The sequence below is a fragment of the Adiantum capillus-veneris genome, chromosome 9 (assembly GCF_014529385.1).
Source record: "Adiantum capillus-veneris isolate H3 chromosome 9, ASM1452938v2, whole genome shotgun sequence".
NCBI classification, from domain to species: Eukaryota; Viridiplantae; Streptophyta; class Polypodiopsida; order Polypodiales; family Pteridaceae; genus Adiantum; species Adiantum capillus-veneris.
In genome coordinates, this window is record NC_140939.1 from 92,236,176 (window position 1) to 92,258,640 (window position 22,465).

A 22,465-nucleotide genomic window follows, 5' to 3' on the forward strand; every position below is an offset into this window, starting at 1 on the left:
CATGAGACAGTTGAAAATGGTCCAGGATTGGGGCTACGATCACATATACCTGAGAAATATGGAAACCACTACACGTGTGAACCTGAAATACCATAGCTACAAAGATGTGAACCGAACACCGGTAGAGGAGTTTGATTTAGCTACTTTGGCGGGATCCGAATTTCCAGCTTGGTTAGGTAAGCCCAAGGAGTTATGGATGTGTGGAGCCTCGAAATGTGGAAGTCTGAGGCGAGAAGAATATGTTTTAGAAAGGGCTATCGAAGACGAAACTTATATAGGAGAACCCTTTCCAGAGGACACGCTTGAACCATTAGAATGGACACACATTCTAGCAACCCTAGATATTTGTGCAATTCCGGATGGTCCCACAACAAAATTTTGCGACAAGGACGGGTACAACGTGGTTCCGTACTTCATGCTGAGAACTACACTCAAAAAAGAAACTGAAAAGAACGATACACTGGAAAAGGAAGATGAAGAAGAGGTGTTTCACGACATTCCCGATCATCCAGAGTGGGAAAATGAAGCAGACAACGAGTCAACAGACAATTCAAGCGGAAACGAAGAAACTATAACGGATGTCAGATTTTATGATTTTCCGAACCAAACTAAACAACGCCAGAAACGCTATAGAGCAAAGAGAAAAAAAAAGGGGGTTAGAACCAATCCGATGCCTAGAATAAGAGGAAAAAATCAATTCCTAATGCTAGTAAAGGCGGAAGATTGTGTTAAGGACAAGATTTCTGGAAGAATGAGAGGCAATGATCAAAAGAGCTTACGAAAAGACAAAAGAAGCTCAAGAAATCAAGTTCAAAGGAATGAAACGAAAACTGAAACAAAAAAATCAGAAAAGAACAAGCGCAACAGAGAGCACACGGAGTCCAAGTTAGAACGTAGAAACAAGTATAGAGAGCTCAAGAAAACTCTGAAAGAAGTTTGGACGACAAAAATGAGAGTGGAGAGGACGAAAATGCCAAAATCAAGGAAAACATGGATGTTCCCTCTCACTACAGGAAATTCCCAATTGAGGATAGGAAGGTGGTATTAACCCAACCTATTCGAGAGAGAAAGGCGAACGAATCTTATGACGGACCGGAGGATGCAAAAAAAGTTGATTTAGCAGCTCCAGGTGAGACACCTAGACCGGTGTACACAGCCACAGATTTGTCTCCAGGCGAGGAAGAGAGACTTTTGAGTCTTCTCAGAGAGTACAGGGATGTGTTTGCATGGTCTTATAAGGACTTAAAGGGAGTTGACCCATCGATATGCCAACACACAATCCCACTAAAACAAGATGCAAAGCCTAGCAGACAGAGACCATACACATATAATGATACGTTTGCTAAGCGAATCAAAGAAGAGATAGATAAGCTAATGGAAGCTGAATTCATATACGAGATTGAACACACCGATTGGGTATCTCCAATTGTGGTGGTACCCAAGAAGAACGAAAAACTCCGAGTGTGTGTCAACTTAAAGAAAGTGAATGCTGCAACAATCAGGGACAATTATCCCCTGCCGATAACTGATCATGTTCTAGAGCGTGTATCAGGGAAAACAGCATACTCCTTTCTTGATGGTTTTTCAGGATATAACCAGCTAGCCATAGCACCGGCAGATCAACATAAAACAGCTTTTGCAACGGAGTGGGGAATTTATGCTTATCGGGTTATGCCTTTTGGTCTAACCAATGCTCCCGCAATCTTCCAGAGGCTGATGACGCATGCTTTCAAAGAATACTTAAGGTTGTTTCTAGAAATATACATGGATGACTTATGTGTACATTCTCTTCTGAGAGATGAGCATCTAGAACACCTAAGAAAAGTATTTGAGAAATGTAGGACATATCGCATTTGTCTCAATCCTGAGAAATGTGTGTTTATGGTCCGACAGGGCAGAATTCTGGGACATATTGTCTCACAAAACGGAATATCCACGGATTTAGAGAAGATAAAAGTTATAGTGGATATGCCTAGACCAACCAATGCGAAACAAGTACAAAGCTTTATGGGACATTGCGGATATTATAGACGATTCATTTACATGTACGCTATAATAGGCCAACCACTTTACAGGCTAATAGTAAACTTTGAATGGATAGAGGAGTGTGAGGAATCATTCAAGAAATTGAAAGAGGCACTCATTACTGCTCCAGTCTTGAAATCACCAGATTGGGAGAAGATATTCCATGTGCATATAGATGCTTCGGCATATGCAATAGGATGCATCCTGGCTCAGCCAGAAGAAGAAAACATGGATTTTCCTATCTGTTACGCCAGTCGACAGCTCAACAATGCAGAGAAGAATTACACCACAACAGAGCGAGAAGGATTAGGAATGATATATGTTGTGAAGAAATTTCGGCATTATCTTCTAGCCAACAAGTTTGTGTTTTTTACGGATCACCAAGCCTTGCTCTACCTAGTGAATAAACCATGCAATACCGGGAGAATAGTGAGATGGTTCATTATCTTACTGGAATTCGACTTCACGGTAGTAGTAAAGAAAGGAAAAACACATCTTAGAGCTGATCATCTTTCGCGATTGACGAATGGAGAAGACCCTATAGGAGTAGATGACGACATGCCAGACGCGTACTTGTTCAACATAGAAATGATACCGAAGTGGTCTCAAAATGTCGTTAGCCTATTAACCTATGGAGGAGAGTTTGATAGAAGAGAATACAACCAGAAACATATTGCTATTCAACAATCCAAGAATCTTCAATTGGTTGTAGGAAGGCTGTATCAATTGGGAAATGATCATGTTTTACGACTATGCATCAATCCTGAGGAATATAATATGTATCTGTGCGAAGCACATGTTCAGGAATGTGCATTTCATTGTTCAAGAAGGAACACATATAGGAATTTTTTACAATTGGGAGTCTATTGGCCAGGAATGAAAGAAAGCGTACATGAATATGTCACTGTATGTATTGTATGTTCATCAAAACCGCCAGCAGAGTATTCGACATTATATCAGATAATGATCGCTCCGGAATGGAGTCAGTATATTGTTGAATATCTCACAAATAGAACTTTCCCAGAAGGAACGTCAAAAGCTCGTCAGAAATCTGTAGAGACAGAAGCTAGAGATTACACTTTAATAGGAGATCAACTCTATAAGAGAGGTAAAGACAACCAGCTTAGGATTTGTGCATCAGAGTCTGAGTATGTGATAATCCTGGAGCAAGCTCATGGAGGAGTAGGTGGAGGCCATTTCTCAGGTGATAAGACAGCAAAACTTGTCTTAGCCGCAGGAATATGGTGGCCAACATTACATATGGACGCTGAGGAATACGTTAAACGGTGTGATGACTGTCAGCGGACCAAAGTACCACTTAAAAGAGATGATATGCCGCTTAGACCAATGATGGGGGCAAGAGCTTTTGCAAAATGGGGGATTGATTATGTCGGACCCATTTCACCTACTGCATATAAGACTCATGCACAATACATCGTTGTGGCTACAGACTATCTAACAAAGTGGGTCGAAGCAAAGGCAACTCAAAAAGCAGATGCCAGGACCACGGCACAATTTCTATATGAATACGTCTTTGTACGATATGGATTGCCAATAGAAATTGTGAGTGATCGAGGCACACATTTTATAAATGAAGTGATAGAGATCCTTCTAGATGAATTCATGGTAATCCATAGGAAATCAGCCCCGTATCATCCACAAGCAAACGGACAAGCTGAAGCAACAAACAAAACCATATGCACGGTCCTTACGAAGATTGTATCTGAGCCGAGAACTGACTGGGACCAGAAGTTGCATTCAACATTATGGGCATATAGGGTAGCATATAAAACATCAATAGGAACGACCCCATATAACTGGTTTTTGGGCTAAATGTTATCTTACCAATAGAATTCTTGATTTCAACCTTAAGGGTGGCTAAGGATCTAGAGTGGACAGGGCACGAGCTTTCTGATAGAATAGATGACCTGGAAAAGCTAGACGAGCTTCGCCTAAAAGCAGTAGCTTCTATCTACGCTCAAAAAAGGCGACAAAAGGAATTTTTTGATAAGCATGTGCGGACTAAAGAGTTTAAGGTTGGGGACTATGTCCTAGTTTACACTCTGAAACAGCATGCTAAGAAGCTTAAAAAGCGAGGGATGGGACCTCTGGTGATTAAAAATCTATCACCAAGTGGAGCCGTCAAGCTTGCTACATTAGACGGAGAAGAAATGCCCAATTGGATTAGTGGATGCAGAGTGAAAAAGTATCTTTTGCCGCTAACCCAAGACATGCTTCTCAAAATACATCAAGAAAAGCTGTGTGTCCAGAAAAAGAAAAAGATTGTGGAGGAAGCGCAAGCCGAGGCGAAGAAAAGAAAGGAGAAAAGAAGACTACTACGTCAGAAACAACGCAATGAAGGAGCAATACGAATAAACGCAGTCAGTATAACAAAAATGGATAACGACAAAGAAGAACCCATCATTGAATGCAAAGTAGGAACCAACCAAATCAAAGCCAGAGCACTATTGGATTCAAGAGCTCAAACTAACCTACTTTCACTCAGTTTGTATAGACAATTGACAAATGACACTAAATTACAAACTGCCAAGCAAGAGTTAAAGAGTTACTCTGAGAATTCAATCAAAACTGTCGGATGCACAGTTTTACATATACAGATTAACCAGTATATGTATCCTCATATGTTTTACGTGGTTGAAGACCAAGCTACACAACATCCATTATTGCTAGGACAACCATGGCAGAAGCAATACAATGCAATGATTGACTGGAGTTCTAAATCAGTGCTTATCAAATACGAAGGTGAAAGTCAATCAGTTAAGTTCACCAAAGGAGCAGAGCCAACTCCAAAGGAAGAATCCAAGAACAAAGGTAAACAACAACCAGAGAAAAAGAAGAAGCAATGGCAACCAAAAGTTTCTATACAACTGGATTGCTCTTCGACGAGGAACTCTCAACATTGGATAAGGAAGACAAGCAATAATATAACAGCTCAACCTTGGGAAAAAACGAAGTCAAAGTTGGTATGGAGACCAAAAAAGGTTGTGCCAGAGAACACAAAGGTGGAAAACAGAGTCTTCAATACTAGACAACAGAGTGATTCCAGACAATCAAGGACAGTGAAACAGATCTGGATTCCAAAGAAGTTCATGACGGCACAAAGCTATAGCAAGCAAATTTGGATCCCAAGGATTTGTAAACAGGAACTCCCTTCAGTACAATCCACGGAAACTCCTAGGTATTTCAAGGCGAGGAAATCAACACAAAGAACAAAGCAGGTTTGGGTCGCAAAGAGTTTGTGGCAAGCACAAGTGAAGCGGAAGCAGATTTGGATTGTGAAAAAGAACAACAAGGTAAAGAAGAATCCATCTACTGATTCTACTACCGAAGTGCCAAAACCAACCCAAAACCCGACCACCAATCCTTCAATCAAACAAAGAGCAGCTTTATGGAAAAGACTGTTGTATCATCGCTCTACAATTGCATTGGGAACTTATGACCAAAACAACTACAATGCTTCGCCCACAGACACTTCATAGTCGTCCAGGAGGACTCAGACTAGGAGGGGGGGAGGTATACAGGTATACAGGAGCTACAAAGCAGCTACAAGCAAAAAAAAACAAAAAAACAAAACAAAAATTATATTACAAGGGCAGTGTCTTACATGATTTCACAATTTTTATGTTTGATTGTGGATATTGATAATATTTATGCCCTTATATACCTTGTTTTGCAACAAGAAGAGATCAAATGATGAATTTGGGTCTCTAGACGTGTAAATATCACTAAATAAGAGTGTTTTTGGAGCTAAAAAGTGGAAAAAAGTGGTAATCCAAGTCCAGAAATCACATATAAGTGTATATTCATATACACAGAGTTACCAACTATTTATTGTGTATGTTTGGATTTTTTTGGCTTCAATTTTCTATTTTCCTTTATTTTTTATGATTTTCTTGATAAAAGTAAAAGAAAAATAAAAAAGCAGGTGAAACGAGATCAGAAAAAAGAAAAGAATAGATGGTGATGATCCTAATGACAAGGGCAACCCATGGTAAAAATTGAGTATAATTCGGAAAAAGTTGCGGAAAGCCCGAAATGACAGAATTTTGGCAAAGTGGATAGATTTCTCAGAAAAAGGTCAAACGGAGTCCAAATTGAGAAATTTCAAATCCTAAAGTGCATTTCACAACGAAATAGGAGCACATGTCAAATTTGGTAACAAGTGATCCAGGAAGTCCAAAGTTAAGTATTTTTGACTTCACTTACAGGCTCATTTGCACTATTACCCACTTGGAGAGAGCAAAGAGCACACAGGAGCATCCAACCTTCTACGACCTTCTACGACTTCCACGAGAGCTCAGAGGACACCAGACATGAGAGGTAGACTCGTTGCCATAAGCTTTTGATGCTTATCATTAACTTTTGTCGCGAAAACTAACCAAAACCAAGAAACAAGAGCAGACAGGGAATGGGGTAGAATGCTAGGTAGTGGCACAACCGCCTAACCAAACCTTGCAAGAACTTATAGGTGGGTTACTCTAGTATAGAAGATGGGTTTCTAACACTCAAAGCTCTAGAAAGAACGACTGGAAAAACCCTAGGTCAACAGAGCCTGCAAGAGGCAAACAGGAAAAAGTTGTCGAAACGACACAAAACTTCTCAGGAAGCTTAACAACATCGAGGGCAATGCAACCATGGAGTATCTCCAGGTTTGGACCACCAAAAGTGGGTCAAAACAACCGATTCGACGACAGACACACAAAGAGTCATTTTGGCATAACGGCTGAAATTGACGACCGAATGAAATGAAACTTCACAAGCAGCTTCAAGTAACTATTGATGACTTATGTTTGCAAGCAAAACCCAAAAGAAAGCTGATTCACTTACCGATGGTGAAAAAAACGCTTTCGGGCAACCAAATGGAGAAAGATGGAGAACGGGGAGCCAAAGTCAAGTTCAACCAAATAGATGGCTTCACAACATATCCAATGAGCTGGAAATGCAACTCTCGAGAAGAAAAGTTGAAGAGATTCAACTCCAAGGCAAAAAGACGACTTCGGAGACTGAAATGCCTATAAGGGGGCTTTTTACCTAAACTGATGACTTTTTAAGTTGAAAACTAGTTAGCAAGGCTTAGGGCACTAGCACAAAGCATTCTTTGCACAAAAAGACCAACATTTCAAGAAAAGACATCATACGCGTATGATATCTCACAGCATGAATTTCACATCCATTTCAACATTTGAGTGCATAGCCTCATTCCACATGTTAATCACATCCTATGAACCAAGTATCATGAGAATTGGAGTTAGAAAACCCAAGGAAAACCAAAAAGACGCAAAGTATGCCATAAAATTGATTTTTGGTCCTAATTTTTTCAAAATAACTCCAAACTTATTGAAACTTTGTAGGATTGTTGTTAAACACATCCACAAGCTATCTGGAACCAAAAAGCACCATTTTGACACAAAAGACATCATACGCGTATGATGTCTATTTGCACTTACAGAGCCAAAACTGCTCATTTGTCATCATACATCCAGTATATATATCTAATACATGCTACATATGAAATTTGGAACCATTTGGTCAAGAAGATCACCCCATTAGCCCAATTGAGGAAAATCCTTCACCTAAAGCCTATTTTTGGCCCAAATCCAACATACTCAAGTCCAAACCAAGATTTGAGTAGGAACAGTCCTTCACTAGTACATGGGGAATCCACAGAACCAATCCCATGCAAAATTGATGAAAAAGACATCATACGCGTATGATGTCTCCAGAGCCATTTTTAGCCCAAAATCTATCCAAACTTCATAAATCCACGGAATAAGCCTATCTAAAGCCAAACCCAAGCTTATAGAGAAATTTGGTCCAAAAATACACTAAAAGACATCATACGCGTATGATGTCTCACTATGTGATTTTGGCACCTAAGGCTTCAACCACCAAACAGAAGTGATCTACATGCCATTTGAAAGTGAACCACCAAGTTTTATCCAATTTGGATCATAAAATCCAATTCCCTTTCAAAATTTTGCCAAGAGCCGGAACTGGACTAAATTGGCCAAAACTTGACCAAATGGTATCCAAACTCAAATCCAAGCATATGATAATCATGTATACACTATCAGCTACAAGCACAACCAATATGAAGTCATTTTGACACAAAAGACATCATACGCGTATGATGTCTCCAGTATGATTTTGAGCCCATTTTGCATATTTTTTCACCTACCTTGCATCCTTAGGACCCGAATAGCTCATGTTTCAATTTTCAAGTCATTTGAATAGTTAAAAGCTTCATTTCGGCTTTCAGTACTAAAAAGACGCTAACTTCTAAAATTGGAGTTACAGGATCCATGGATTCCACCAAGTCATCGGCAACGAAGAGAAAAAGACCGACAATCAAAGATGCTATTGCAGAAGCGGAACCCTTTGACATTCCAGCAGAAACCCTTAAGCCAACCAAAACTTGGGTGGAGGAAGCAGTATTGGAGAAAGAGGGAATATAGATCTACCAGGGGACTTTCAGAGATCCTCAAGGGCAAGCGGTGGATGTACCGATGATCCCACAGGAATTGGTAGATTATAGCAGGTCAGGAGACATCAGCAGGTACCTGGAAAGGGCAGACTTGCACAGTTTCTTCACCTTGAGACCATCAGGTGTGGATACAAGAAGAGTGTACGAGTTGGCAACATCCATTCAGAAGGATGGAAAAGCCACATTGACAGCCATGGATGGAGAGAAGGTAGAAGTATAGATCACTCCACATCTAATTGCAGACGCATTGAAGCTGCACAACAAAGGGAGCTCGGTCAGGGAAAGAAGAGAGGCCATAGAGGTCTATGGGCCCAAGAAACAGAATGCGACCTATGGAGATATGGCGGACCCAAGAGCGGCAACCCTTTGCCGACTGTACAACCAGTTTCTTCATGTTTGCAGTAAAAGACCGCAAAAGTATACGACACCACCCCATGCCATTGCGACCACCATCACATGGGCATTAAAGAGCAATATGCCAAAAGAGGTGAATTACGCTCAACACATCCACGAGCAAGTAATTGCCATGCACAACGAGAAGCCAAAATACATAGGAGGAGCGAAAATTCTGACAAGAATAGCTTATGAAGCTATTGGAGCTAGAGATCAGTGGCCAAAGGCTCCCTCCCAGAATGAGTGGCTTAGAGAAGCCGACAAGGAGGAAGAACAGCCCGAAGTATCCAAGAGGGCATCCACAAGAGCACGCCGGAAACTAGAAGTAGTTTCAGAACCTGAAGAGGATGTGGACGAGCCACTTAAGAAGAAAGTAAAGAAGAAGGTTGCTCCCAAGCAAACCAAAAGTCAGAAAGCGGCAAGAATGGAAAGATTAGTGGAGAAGTTTAGAGCGGAAAGAGCTCTAAAGGGTGACTTTGAAGAAAAGTGGGTGCCAGACCCCACTAAAGTCAGAACTAGCTCGGCTAGGCCACATATTGATCAATACGATCAATATATTAAAGCTTATGAGGAGTCAGAGGCTATTTTGGAGCAGCAACCTGTCGAGCCATACACTGAAGAGGAGGTACAACAATTAAAAGCTGAGCTGAAAAAAGACGACAAGGGGAAAAGGAAAGTAGATGAGTCTACTAAGCCTCAAGAGAAAGATGGGCAAGCCAACAAGGGGAAAGCCAAGGAAGCTGAGGACAAACATCCCTCTATGACTGATGTACCAAGCCTGAAGAAGACGGAAAAAGTTGTGGAAGAGACCACAGTAGAGGTGGACACAGATGTTTTGGAAAAGCCAGAAGCCGAGACCAAAGAAAAGAAGATAGATCCAGTTCAGCAAAAGAGAAATGATTATGAGGATCTGGTAGAGATAGGATACACCGAAGAAGAGGCCCTTGAGGCAGTTTATGGGATCACCCTACAAAAACAAGATGAACGGAGAGGGACGGAGAAAAATACAAAGAGTAAAAAAGAAAGTGAAGAGAAACTGGACGAACCGAAAGTACTAGAAGAGCCAAAGCCAGTGGAGGTGGTGGTGGAAAGAGCTTTAGAGTTGACAGATGATGATGAAAAAGACATGCACATGGTGCATGAACTGCTCAGCAAGATAAAAGAAAGGTCCAAGGCAAAGGAAGTAGAGATTGAGACAGCCAAACAAAGGGAAGCGGAGTTACAGAGAAATTTAGAGAATGCTATGACTGAACCTGAAAGTCATAAAGCATCACTCTATGACGCGGAAAACGAGAGAGACGGCTTGATACTCCAACTAGCCGAGGCTTCAAGAGAAGTAACAAGTGCACAGGAAGCAAGGGAGCGGATAGAGGATGAGTTGGAGGCGGCTAAGGATGAGCTCATTGAGCTAAGGGAAAGAGTCGAGCTCCAAGAAAGAACAATCACTAGACTCGGGTCTACCCCTAGAGCTAGCAGAGCAGGAACCGAACAAGAGGGAGCTATCGTACCAGTGTTGGAAGACCATGTCCGAAGCTTACAAAGAGAGCTAAGATTAGAGCAAGTGCAAAGGTTGCACATTGCGGAGTGATCATTGGCCGCAGAGGAGAGGCTCACATTAGAAAATCAAACACTACGGACAGAGAATGAGGCCCTCCGCAAACAGCTCCAAGATCTACAAGAGCAACAAAGAAGAGAGACAGAGACACCACAAGAAGAATCAGGTGGAGCATCCATAGAGCTACCAGAAACTGGAGAGGCAACCACAATTGAAGATCCAGCCCCAGCTCAAGAGGTGGCCTCGACTTCAAGAATCTCTGAAGAAGAAGAACAAAGGCTCCATGACCAAATAGAAAAGTCAGTAGAGGAGAGTGCCAAGGCAGAAATGGAATGGGAGAGGAGACTCCTAATCTCCATTAGACTTCAGGGACTAGACACAAAAGTGCTCCATGAACAGTGGATGCAACCCAGCCTGCCTTTCCCTTTGATGAAATTTGAAGTGCTAAAGACGAAAAAGAGAATAGAGGAGGAGCAGTATGTCGCTCTTTACGAAGGCGACATCACAAAGGAGGAACAATCAAAGAAGATAGTAGATTCACAACCTAGATGGAGGAAAGATTGGTTGAACAAATACCCAGCCTACCTCATCTACTTGGTGGAGGCACCAAAGGAGATTCGGGAGGATGCAACCTTCTTCCCGGTGCCAAGAGTCGGAAACTGGAAAGAGCATGGCAGGATTGCAGAAAAGAAGCCAAATTGGCTTAATTATCCCAGGATGCCAGGACCAAAGGCAGGAGAGAGAATAGGTAAAGCCTACATGGTGAAAACCCTAACGGGCACCATCAAGCTCTTTACTGGCTCTCCTGACCTTTCATGTCAGATGCTCAAGAAAATCTGCAGGACTCTCTTAGCTTGCATTGAAGTGTTCGCGCCAGATAAAGCCACGACCTCGAGTCTCCTATCGACGGCCGACACGGTGACTGATATGATGTACGATCTTTCATTGCAGCCTTCTCCAAAAGTGTTACACCTCCTATACCAAAGGATTATGTTTTTGCCTAGCTCCACATGCAAACATTCGAAGAAGCTTTCTACACCGGCTTTTTCACCCACGAAAGCAAAATATTCGGCCCAACCTTGACCATCGGCAACCTACGATACGAATCACATTTGCAGATACTCAAGACGATAGGACTTTATTGACCAAGCATAAAAGTCATGTCAGGGACGACATGAACGCGGAGGGGGGGAGTGATGAGCCAGTAGAGGATCACACCCACATTTTTGCTCACACTCATCATTTTGTAACCATTGATTGTAATAAATGTCTTTCCGACATTAATTTTGATTTGAGCCATTCATTAAGTAACGGGACTCAATTGAGTTTCCAGCTTGTAATCCCGAAGTAATTTCACTTGATGATGTAATTAGTTAGAGATGTTCTCACCTCCAAGGCTGAGGTATATAAGCCAAAGTTTTTGTAACCTAAGGGAGATCATTTAATCAAAGTGAGTTTTTTGGAGCGTCGTGACTGTGTCTGAGAGAGAGAGAGAGAGAGAGAGAGAGAGAGAGAGAGAGAGAGAGAGAGAGAGAGAGAGAGTCTTATCTACTTGCTACGCGAGCTACGGAGCCGCCATTGGAGAAGCGACACCGCCATTGTGTTAGCAACGGCGAGAGCTACGCACAGATACCAAAAGTGCGCGCTATCGGCTTCTATGTGTGGTAAGTTCCTACGAGCTTCGGTGTGATTTTTCTTCCAACTCGTGTGTCAGAATTGAGCGTGCAGCATATCTATAGAACCACAACGAGTAGAGATACACATTAGTACCATCGGGGTCAAGTTTCGATCACCTGTATTTTTCGGCCTGTCTTCATACGCGTTTACCGCACGGAGTGGTTATAGGTTGATTTTGCAGTTCAAGTCTTTAGGGTGTTGTTCTTACCTAGTGTATAGACTTCCCCTTGAGTTTGAGATCGATTCAATGATTCTAGATCTTGTTTCGTATAGCATTCGTTCGTAGTACGGATTTCAGTCACTTGCGTATTTTAGAACTTAGATTTGATTTCCTTAGTAGTGATTGTCATTAGAAGGTCGAGTAGGTGATTTGACACCCACCTAGTTGTTTCCATGTGCCTGCGGGTCAAGCTCCGTCCTCATCTGACAAATTATGTTGTTGGTTGAGTTCTCGCTATTTAGCTTCCGTTAGCGGCGTAACCGCCTTAACAACACGCAATAGTGCTTCCTTTCCATACACCAAATGAAATGGAGAAACCCTGTACCCGTCTTCACCAAAGTGCGGTAAGCCCATAATGCACTAGGCAATTCCAAATCCCAATTCTTTCCTTGGTGCTTTGTCACTTTCGAAAGAATGTGTACCAACTCACCATTGAATCTTTCATTTAAGCCATTACACTATGGGTAATAAGGAGTGGTATGCTAGTGCCTAATCTTCATCTTTGCACATAAAAAATCTAGCAATTTAGCTCTAAAGCTAGGCCCCTTATCTGAAAGTAGCTCCAGTGGCACCCCAAACTTGCAACATATTTCATCATACACAAATTTTGCCACATCCTTTGCAGTGATCTGTTTTACTGCTATAGCCTCTGTCCATCTAGAGAGATAGTCCACTGTAGTCAAAATATAGCTTTTGCCCCTACTTGTGATAGGTAACGGGCCTATTGTATCAATCCCCCACTTTTCAAACACATCAAACGCCATAATGGTTTTACGTAGCTCTGGCTTCAACACTCTCTTCCCAAATGCTTGACACCTATTGCAAGACCTACACCAATGGTGAACATCCTTGTGCAAACTAGGCCATACATACCCCTCTTGCAAAATCTTATGCAAGGTGATCTTTAGAGAAAAATGGCCACCACATGCGCCTTCATGATTCTCTTCCAACACTCTATAAAGCTCCTCTCACCAAGGTACACGTTGTTGGGCGCATTTCTGACACCCCGTTTTTTGTAAATTTGTACATATGGACATGACGCCCGATGTCAAAAGGGCGTGTGCGCTTTCTTTTTGTGGGTTTTTTAGCTTGCTTTAGCAAGCACATGTACATGCACTGCAAGTCGCTAGTATAGTGACAGCTGTCGGGCTACTGTAAGTGCCCGTGGGTGAGTTTTTTGAAGTGAGCCTTGTATATAACTTAAACTCATGTACAAACTAAAAAATTTCAGCCAACTTCATAAATTTTCAGGTTTGTGGTCTTTTGGGCTTCTCCATGCTTTCTGATGCAGTTTTTTGCCCCTGACTAGCCTTCTCTACGTGTAGTCGTGCTGGGACAGCTTTCTGTTGGCGTCAATTTTTCTCATGGCGGCGTATGGAATCAATTTTGGTCATCTTCATCTTTCTCGCCATTCATTTTTCAAGCTTTATCTCAAGCTTTAAAGTGCCCCAATTGGAGTTGTGCTCTTCAGGTTACGACTAGTTCTCTGCAGGGTTATGGCTATAGCAGCCTAGTGGCAAATTGTGTGCAGACAGATTCGGAGGGCATGTATCTATGAATTGTGGAATTGATGTTGAAGTTGTGGGTTTGTGATGTTTGATTGTGGAAGGAGAGGCTCTTGTCTTCATATGAATTGGTCGGCGTGTGTTGTAAATCCGTGCTTTGACAGGGTTTTGCTCCTATGTGACATAGTCTCTTGGGTGGGCGACGGCCAGTAAATTCCCAAGGGGACTATTCCTATTGGACTTGTGGTGTTTCAAAAGTATTTTTCAAATCTTTTGGTGTCTTGTAATTCTCTTTCAACGCTCTTGGGTGACATCGCTATAGAGGTGTTTCAGTTTGCTTGTTTCCCGACAGTGTTTTGGTGCCCGCCATCGAGGAATCGCTTCAAGTTACCTTCAGTTTACAGGTTTTAGAAGACATGGCGTTTAATTTTCCAGAGTTTAGTGGGAAATCAAATGAATTTCTAAAGGTTTCATTGAGAGAATGGAGTTTGCTTGCCTTCTTGCTGACAAGCAGGACCCAGCGTTGGTGCTACGAATCTTCTACTTCTGTTTGAAGGGAGATGCTAGGGAATGGTTGGAAGGCTACAAAAAGGAGCTACAATCAGCCCAACCTCCTCAAGTCATGACTTATGAAATGGTAAGGCATGATTTTCTTACACACTTTCAACAGGTGGAAGACCCACAAAAGGTATGGCAGTCTATTCAAGGCTTGGTACAGGGTGAAGGCCAAACCATAGAAGACTTTGTGAAGGCGTTCAATGCATTGTGGACAAAGTGGTGTACATCTTTGGGGGCTGAAATTCCTCCAGCCATGTTGAAAAAGGACAGGTTTCTTGCAAGCTTGAGGAGTAACCTACGCTTGAAGGTAGAGCTTAAGCAGCCAAGGACCTTTGAGGAGGTAGTTGAAATTGCAAAGAATAAAGAGTGGAAAGCAGAGTGTCTTCATCAACTTGGAATCAATGTCGAGCCAAAGCTTGTAGTGAAAGCGGTAGAGCAACCAAGGGTCCTCATCAGGGAGCCAGGTTATGATCAACAAGCTTCTCATGATGTGAATGCCTTTCGCAAGGAGATGCAAGAGGTGGTAGATTTTATGAAGAATCTTAGTGTGCATATGATGGGAGGTGGAAGAGGTCAAAGTTATGGATATGGACGTGGTTATGGAAGCAATGAGGGTTATACAGGTGGTAGAGGAAGAGGAATGGCTGGAAGAGGGGATATGTTTCAATGCTACAATTGTGGTGAATGGGGTCATAAAAGCCCTCAATGTGACAAGCCAAAGAGAATGGGTGGCGACATGTTTTCTCTTCCTCCGCAAATTCCTTCTCGAGCTCAAGATTATGGTATTGAGATTAAAGGGGAAGCAACACTAAGTGGATTGATAGCAGAAGAAAAGGGAAAAACAAAAGTGGTAAGCATAATCCGTTTGGAGAAGAAAGAGGATGATTTGGGAGCTATGGTCATGCCTGTAGGTAAGAGGGTTACAAGAGATCATGACATGAGTGATGCAAGTCCCAGCCATAAAAGAGGGAAATAGGTTGAAACAAGTACAGGTAAAGAGAAGAAGAAGAGAAATCCCAGGAAACATTACAATGCATCCGACTTTCCTTTGGGGGATGGGAAACCAAATTATAGTTTAAGGGCTGATTTGGTGGGTAGAAAGGCTGATGTTACCTTTGGGAAACTCATGGAGATGTGTCCCAAGTTAAAGAGGCAATGGAAGCACGTAGTCAACCCCATGAAGAAGGAGCCTGCAAGAGGGTCAGTGAGAGTCTTGTCTTTGAATGCGCTACCTGATATATGTCCTACTATGGATGCATGGCATAAGAGGAAGTGCATTGGAGAGGCTTATATTGATGGAGGTGCACAGGTATGTGTTATTACTCAAGCTTGTGTATCAAAGTTGGGACTCAACATGGTGAAGAATTCAGGTTTTCGCATAAAGCTTGCCAACCAATCAAGGGTGAGGTGCTTGGGAGTTGTAAAAGACTTGGAGGTGGATGTATTTGATGTTAAAGTGTTGTTCAATTGCCATGTTATGCCCGCGGGTATTGGTGCTTTCCCTCTCATCCTTGGAAGACCATGGTTACAGGCAACCAAAGCTATACAGGATTGGGGACATGGTACAATCACTCTCTACAATAGAAGGGGTGATAAGAAGAGGTTTGACATGGCTAGCAAGAAATCTTTGGATGCTGATTTTGATGAGAAAAGTGATGAAGAAGAGTCCTCAAGTGAAGAAGAAGACAATGGGGATGATGGCAGTGAAGTGGAAGATAGCAGCGATAGTGATCTAGATGTTTCCTCCTTGTTTCTTGAAGAAGAGCATGATGAGAAACAAATATTTCTTGGCCTTATGGAGAATGAGGATATCTCTGGTCCTTATGAGCAAATTGAAGAGCTGATGCAACCCAAAGTTCAACCTAATGTCAAACAGGAGCTGATACAAGGTATGTTGTCTCCCGACTTGACTAGTCATGAGAAGGGTGAGTACCTACATATGATACAACAATTTCCCCATTTATTCATCACTTCTTATGAGGAAATTAGAGGTTTTAAGGGAGAGGAAATCCACATTCCAATCAAGGAAGGAGCTCAGCCCATACGCCAAAAGCTAAGGAGAATGGGACAGGTACAACTTAATGCTTTAAAGGAAGAGGTAGACAAGCTTCTTAAAGCAGGTTTCATATGTCCTGTGAAAACTGCAGAATGGGTGAGTCCTGTTGTTGTCACACCCAAGAAGGATGGAAAGTGGAGGATATGTGTTGATTTTAAGCCTCTAAACGCAGCCATGAAGAGGGATCCATACCCTCTTCCTTTCATAGATGACATACTTGATTCTATTGCAGGGTATGAGAGGTATAGCGTATGTGATGGATTCTCTGGATATTTTCAGCTCACCTTGGCTTTGGAAGATCGAAAGAAGACCACATTTATCATGCCATGGGGATGCTTTTGTTATTGTGTGCTTCCTTTTGGTCTTATGAATGGCTGTGCGTGTTATCAAAAACGTGTCAACAAGGTGTTCTCTCCCTTTCTTGGAAATTTTGTGAAGGATCTTATTGATGACTTTTGTGTTTATAGCTCTAGAAAGGATCATTGTGCAAAGCTTGGGATGGCATTGAAGCAATATGATGAAAGTGGAGGTCAACTCAACCCAAAGAAGTGTCATCTTGCTGAACCAAGAGTGAAGTTTTTGGGGCATATGATCTCAGAGAATGGGATTGAAGCGGATCCTGACAAAGTGAATGCTTTGGTTCTCCTCCCATCACCTAAAGATACAAAGCAACTTTCTACTTTTATTCAAAAGGTGAAGTATATGGCAAGGTTCATTCCTTTGTCCTCTCAACTTCTTTATCCTCTACAACAAGTAGCAAGGTTGGATCCTCTACAATGGACAAATGAATGTGAAGAGGTTTTTCAAGGCATCAAAGAGCTTCTTGGTTCTCTTCCTGCTATGCAAGCTCCTAATTGGGATAAGGAGTTTTATGTGAATCCATCAGTAGGTGAGGATGCTATTGGAGCTATGCTTCTTCAACGAGGTAACAATTCCCACTACATGAAGCCTATCTATTGTGCTAGCAGGGTGAAGCTAGAGGTGGAAAGAGGCTATACTGAGGTGGAGCTCATTATGGTGAGTGTGATTTATGCATGTAGAAGGTTTAGGCACTACCTTCTCCCTAAACCATTCACATTCCTCACTAGCTACACTCTTCTACCTCAATTGGTGAATAGCCCTACTTTGTCAAAGAGGCTCATGAAGTGGATTGTGGAGCTACAGGAATTCCAATTCTCTTTTCTTGTTGAGGAGAGTACAAGGGCTACATTGGCTGATTTTCTTACCTATAAGGAAATCCCTCTTCTTCTTAAAGAGGATGAAGTGAAGAAGCAACACATGGAAGCTCCTGACATAGACAATGCCTATCTATTGTTTTTTGATGGCTCTTATAGGAAAGCGCATGGTGAAGCTTCAAGAGGTGTGGTAGTTTATGATCCTCAAGGTGCTTTGGTAACTAAAAGGAGTTTGAAGCTTACAACACAAAGCAACAATGAAGCTGAGTATGCTACTTTGGAGAAAGGTCTCCACGTTTGCCTTGAGCTTGGCATCCGTCGTGTGAGGGTAAGAGGTGATGCTCTTTTGGTGGTTAAGCAAGTACTTGGGGTGTGGCAAAGTAAGAATCCAAGGCTGAAAAATATGTGTTTTCAAGTGAAGAATCTGCTTAAGCATTTTGAAGCTTGGAGTTTAAGACATGTGGACAGGTCTCAAAATGAAGAAGCACATGGTGCAGCGCAAGCTTCAATTGGGAAATTGTATGTGATAAGGGCTGATTCTCCTCTTTATTTAGGAAGGGAAGCTTTAGAGAGGGAGGAAGAGTTTTTACAAACAGGTATGCTTCCATCATAGTTGGAGAAGCCAAAAAAGTACGCCTTCCTACGTCGTGCCAAAAGGTATGTGCTACTTGGTGATGCCTTGTATATGAAGGGGGTTGATATTGTGATGAGAAAAGTGCCTTGGAAAGAGGAAATTTACTAAATTTTAGAGGAGAATCATGAGGGTTCTTGTGGTGGTCACTTTTCTTCAAAGATCACTTTGCATAAAGTCTTGCAGGAGGGTTATGTGTGGCCAAGTGTTCAACGTGATGTTCATCATTGGTGCAAGTCTTGTAAAGAGTGTCAAAGCATGGAAAATAGGGTTCTCAAATCAGAAATTAGAGGCACCATTGTGGCTTATGATGTGTTTGAGAAGTGGGGTATTGATGCAATAGGTCCTCTACCTATGATAGCTAGAGGCAAATGTTACATACTTACTACTGTTGACTATCTATCCAGGTGGGCCGAAGCCAAAGCTGTTAAGCACATCACTAGTAAAGATGTTTCCTTATTTATATATGAAGATATTTGCTGCAAACTTGGCGTGCCATTGGAGTTACTTTCTGACAAGGGTCCAGGTTTCAGGGGAGAGTTGGTGGATTATCTATGTGAGAAGCTTCATGTGCATCGCAGGTTACTACTCCATATTATCCTCAATGCAATGGCATTAATGAAAGGTTTAATGGAGAGCTCATAAGGATACTTACAAAGATGACAATAAACAATGTGAAGACTTGGGATTTAGAGCTACCTTGTGCTCTATGGGCGTATAGGACTGCCATCAAATCAGGTACTGGTTTTTCTCCCTTCCATCTAGTTTTTGGCAAAGAGGCTTTACTTCCTATTGAGGTGGAGATACCAGCCTTGAAGATGATGCTAAAGCTTGAAGAAGATCCCATGATGCATTCAAGGAAAGACTTTTATATTTGCAATGTGTACAATTGGATAGGGTGTTATCTTTTCAGCATTATGAGCAGGTCTTGAAGAAGAATCAAGCAAAGGCAAATGAGAAGGTAAAGAACAAGGACATCAAGAAGGGTGACATGGTGCTTCGTTACAATAGTAAGCTTGATAGCACTTTTCAAAAGAAATTTCAAATCAAGTGGCAAGGTCCTTTCTTGGTCTTAAACAGGTTTCCAAATGGCACATATCAGCTTGCTGACTTGGATGGTACCCCACATAAAGCACGTGTGAATGGCTACAGGTTGAAGAAATATATTGCAAGGTTGATGACTGTGATTGAGGATGACCCTTCTTTTGAAGAATTTTATGATCATGCTTCTAATGATGAAGATGAAGTGAAGACTCCCTCATGTGGTTTACAGGTTCTCTTTTGTGCTGCTGATCATGAATGATCTAGCAGGCTGGGGTGTGGCAAACTATGTTGGGCGCATTTCTGACACCCTGTTTTTTGTAAATTTGTACATATGGACATGACACCCGATGTCAAAAGGGTGCGTGGGCTTTCTTTTTGTGGGTTTTTTAGCTTGCTTTAGCAAGCACATGTACATGCACTGCAAGTCGCTAGTATAGTGACAGCTGTCGGGCTACTGTAAGTGCCCGTGGGTGAGTTTTTTGAAGTGAGCCTTGTATATAACTTAAACTCATGTACAAACCAAAAAAGTTCAGCCAAAGTTCATAAATTTGCAGGTTTGTGGTCGTTTGGGCTTCTCCATGCTTTCTGATGCAGTTTTTTGCCCCGACTAGCCTTCTCTACGTGTAGTCGTGCTGGGACAGCTTTTTGTTGGCGTCAATTTTGCTCATGGCGGCGTATGGAATCAATTTTGGTCATCTTCAGCTTTCTCGCCAGTCATTTTTCAAGCTTTATCTCAAGCTTTAAAGTGCCCCAATTGGAGTTGTGCTCTTCAGGTTACGACTAGTTCTCTACAGGGTTATGGCTATGGCAGCCTAGTGGCAAATTGTGTGTAGACAGATTCGGAGGGCATGTATCTATGAATTGTGGAATTGATGTTGAAGTTGTGGGTTTTTGATGTTTGATTGTGGAAGGAGAGGCTCTTGTCTTCATATGCATTGGTCGGCGTGTGCTATAAATCCGTGCTTTGACAGGGTTTTTCTCCTATGTGACATAGTCTCTTGGGTGGGCGACGGCCAGTAAATTCCCAAGGGGACTAATCTATTGGACTTGTGGTGTTTCAAAAGGATTTTGCAAAGCTTTTGGTGTCTTTTAATTCTCTTTCAACGCTCTTGGGTGACATTGCTATAGAGGTGTTTTAGTTTGCTTGTTTCCCAACAATGTCTCAACACGAGATCAGCCCCTTTCATGTATAAGACATCACCAATCAATTTGTACCTGTATGCTCTATGCACAAAGCCATACTTCTTAGACTTCTGAATCTCCTTTGGAATTATTCCTGTTAGCAAAAACTCCTCTTCTTGAGCCAAACTTTCCCGGCCATGATAAAGACGTAAAATTGTCCTCAACACAAATAACTCCCCAATCATGCTTTGAGCTGCTTCATGTGCTTCTCCATTTAGAAACGTTCAATGTGTCTCATGCTCCATGCTTCAAAATTTTTTAACAGGCCTTTAATTTTGAAACACATTTCCTTCAATGACCTTTTCTTGCTCTTCTACACACCCAGCACTTGCTTCACCACTAACAAAGCATCACCTTTTATGCTCAACCTTCGAACCCCATGCTTCAAACAAATGTGTAATCTGGCTTCCAGAGTAGCATATTCAGCCTCATTGTTACTATGAGCATCCAATTTGAACCCTCTCTTGCATACTATCTTCCCCTCAGGATCATAAAGTGCTATACCCCCTGAAGCTGCATCATGGCTCTTTCTGTATGAACCATCAAAGAACAACACATGTGCATTTCTGATCTGTGGCACTTCTTCAACTATCTCTCTCACCACCTCTTCCTTAACAATAAGGGGATTCTCCTTGTAGGTCAACAAATCAGCTAGGGTAGCCCTTGTACTATCTTCCACTAGAAAAGAGAACTCAAAATCTTGCAGCTCAATTACCCATTTCTTCACCACATTTGACATGTTAGTACCATTAATTAACTGTGGCAAAAAGGCATAACTCGTCAAGAAAACAAAAGGTCATGGTAGCAAGTAATGACGAAATCGTCGAAAAGCAAATATTACACTGGCCATCACTAGCTCTACTTCCGAGAACTTTCTCTCCGCTACCAACTTCACTCGGCTTGCACAATACACTGGCCTCATATAATGGCTACCCTTCCCCTTTTGCAATAGCATGGCTCCAATGGCATCATCCCCTACTGATGGATTTACATAAAACACTTTCTCCCAATCAGGAGCCTGCATGGCTGACAACCCCCCAAACACCTCTTGAAACACTTCTTCACACTTGTCATCCCATTGCAATGGATCTTGCTTTGCCACTCGCTGTAATAGATAAAGAAGCTACGAAGACAATGGAATAAACCGTGCCATGTACTTCACTTTGTGTATAAAGGTTTCCAATTGCTTAGTACTCGTAGGTGATGGGAGAAGAATAATAGACTTCACCTTGTTTGAATCAGCCTCAATGCCATTTTCTGACACCATATGGCCCCATAGTTTCACCCTTGGCTATGCTAGATGACATTTCTTTGGATCAAGTTGTCCTCCACATTCATCATATCGAGCCAATACCATCTGCAACTTCTCATGGTGTTCAACCCTACTGTTGTAGACACAGAAGTCATCCATGAAAGCTTTAACACAACTACCAATGAATGGTTCCAATACCCAATTTGCTCTCTCTTGATAGAAAGATGGTCCATTTTACAACCCAAACGGCAATATTGTGTAGCAATAGCAGCCCCATGGCGTAATAAAAGTTGTCTTTGTGCGGTCTTTAAGAGCAATCTTCAATTGAAAATAGCCTGAAAAACCATCACACACACTGTACCTCTCATAACCTGCCACTGAATCCAAGATCTAATCAATGAATGGAAGAGGATATGGGTTCTTCTTAGTGGCTGCATTTAAGGGTTTAAAATCTACACAAATCCTCCACTTTCCATCCTTCTTTGGATTGACCACTACTGGACACACCCATTCTATGGTTTCCACTAGAACTATAAACCCTGCCTTCAATAACTTGTCCACCTCTTCTCACAAGGCTTCGGTTTGCTCTTGACCCATCCTTATTAGCCTTTTCCGCACTGGCTTAGCACCTTCTTTCAGCTCTATATGCATCTCTTCGCCCTTGAACCCTCTGATCTCTTCATATGA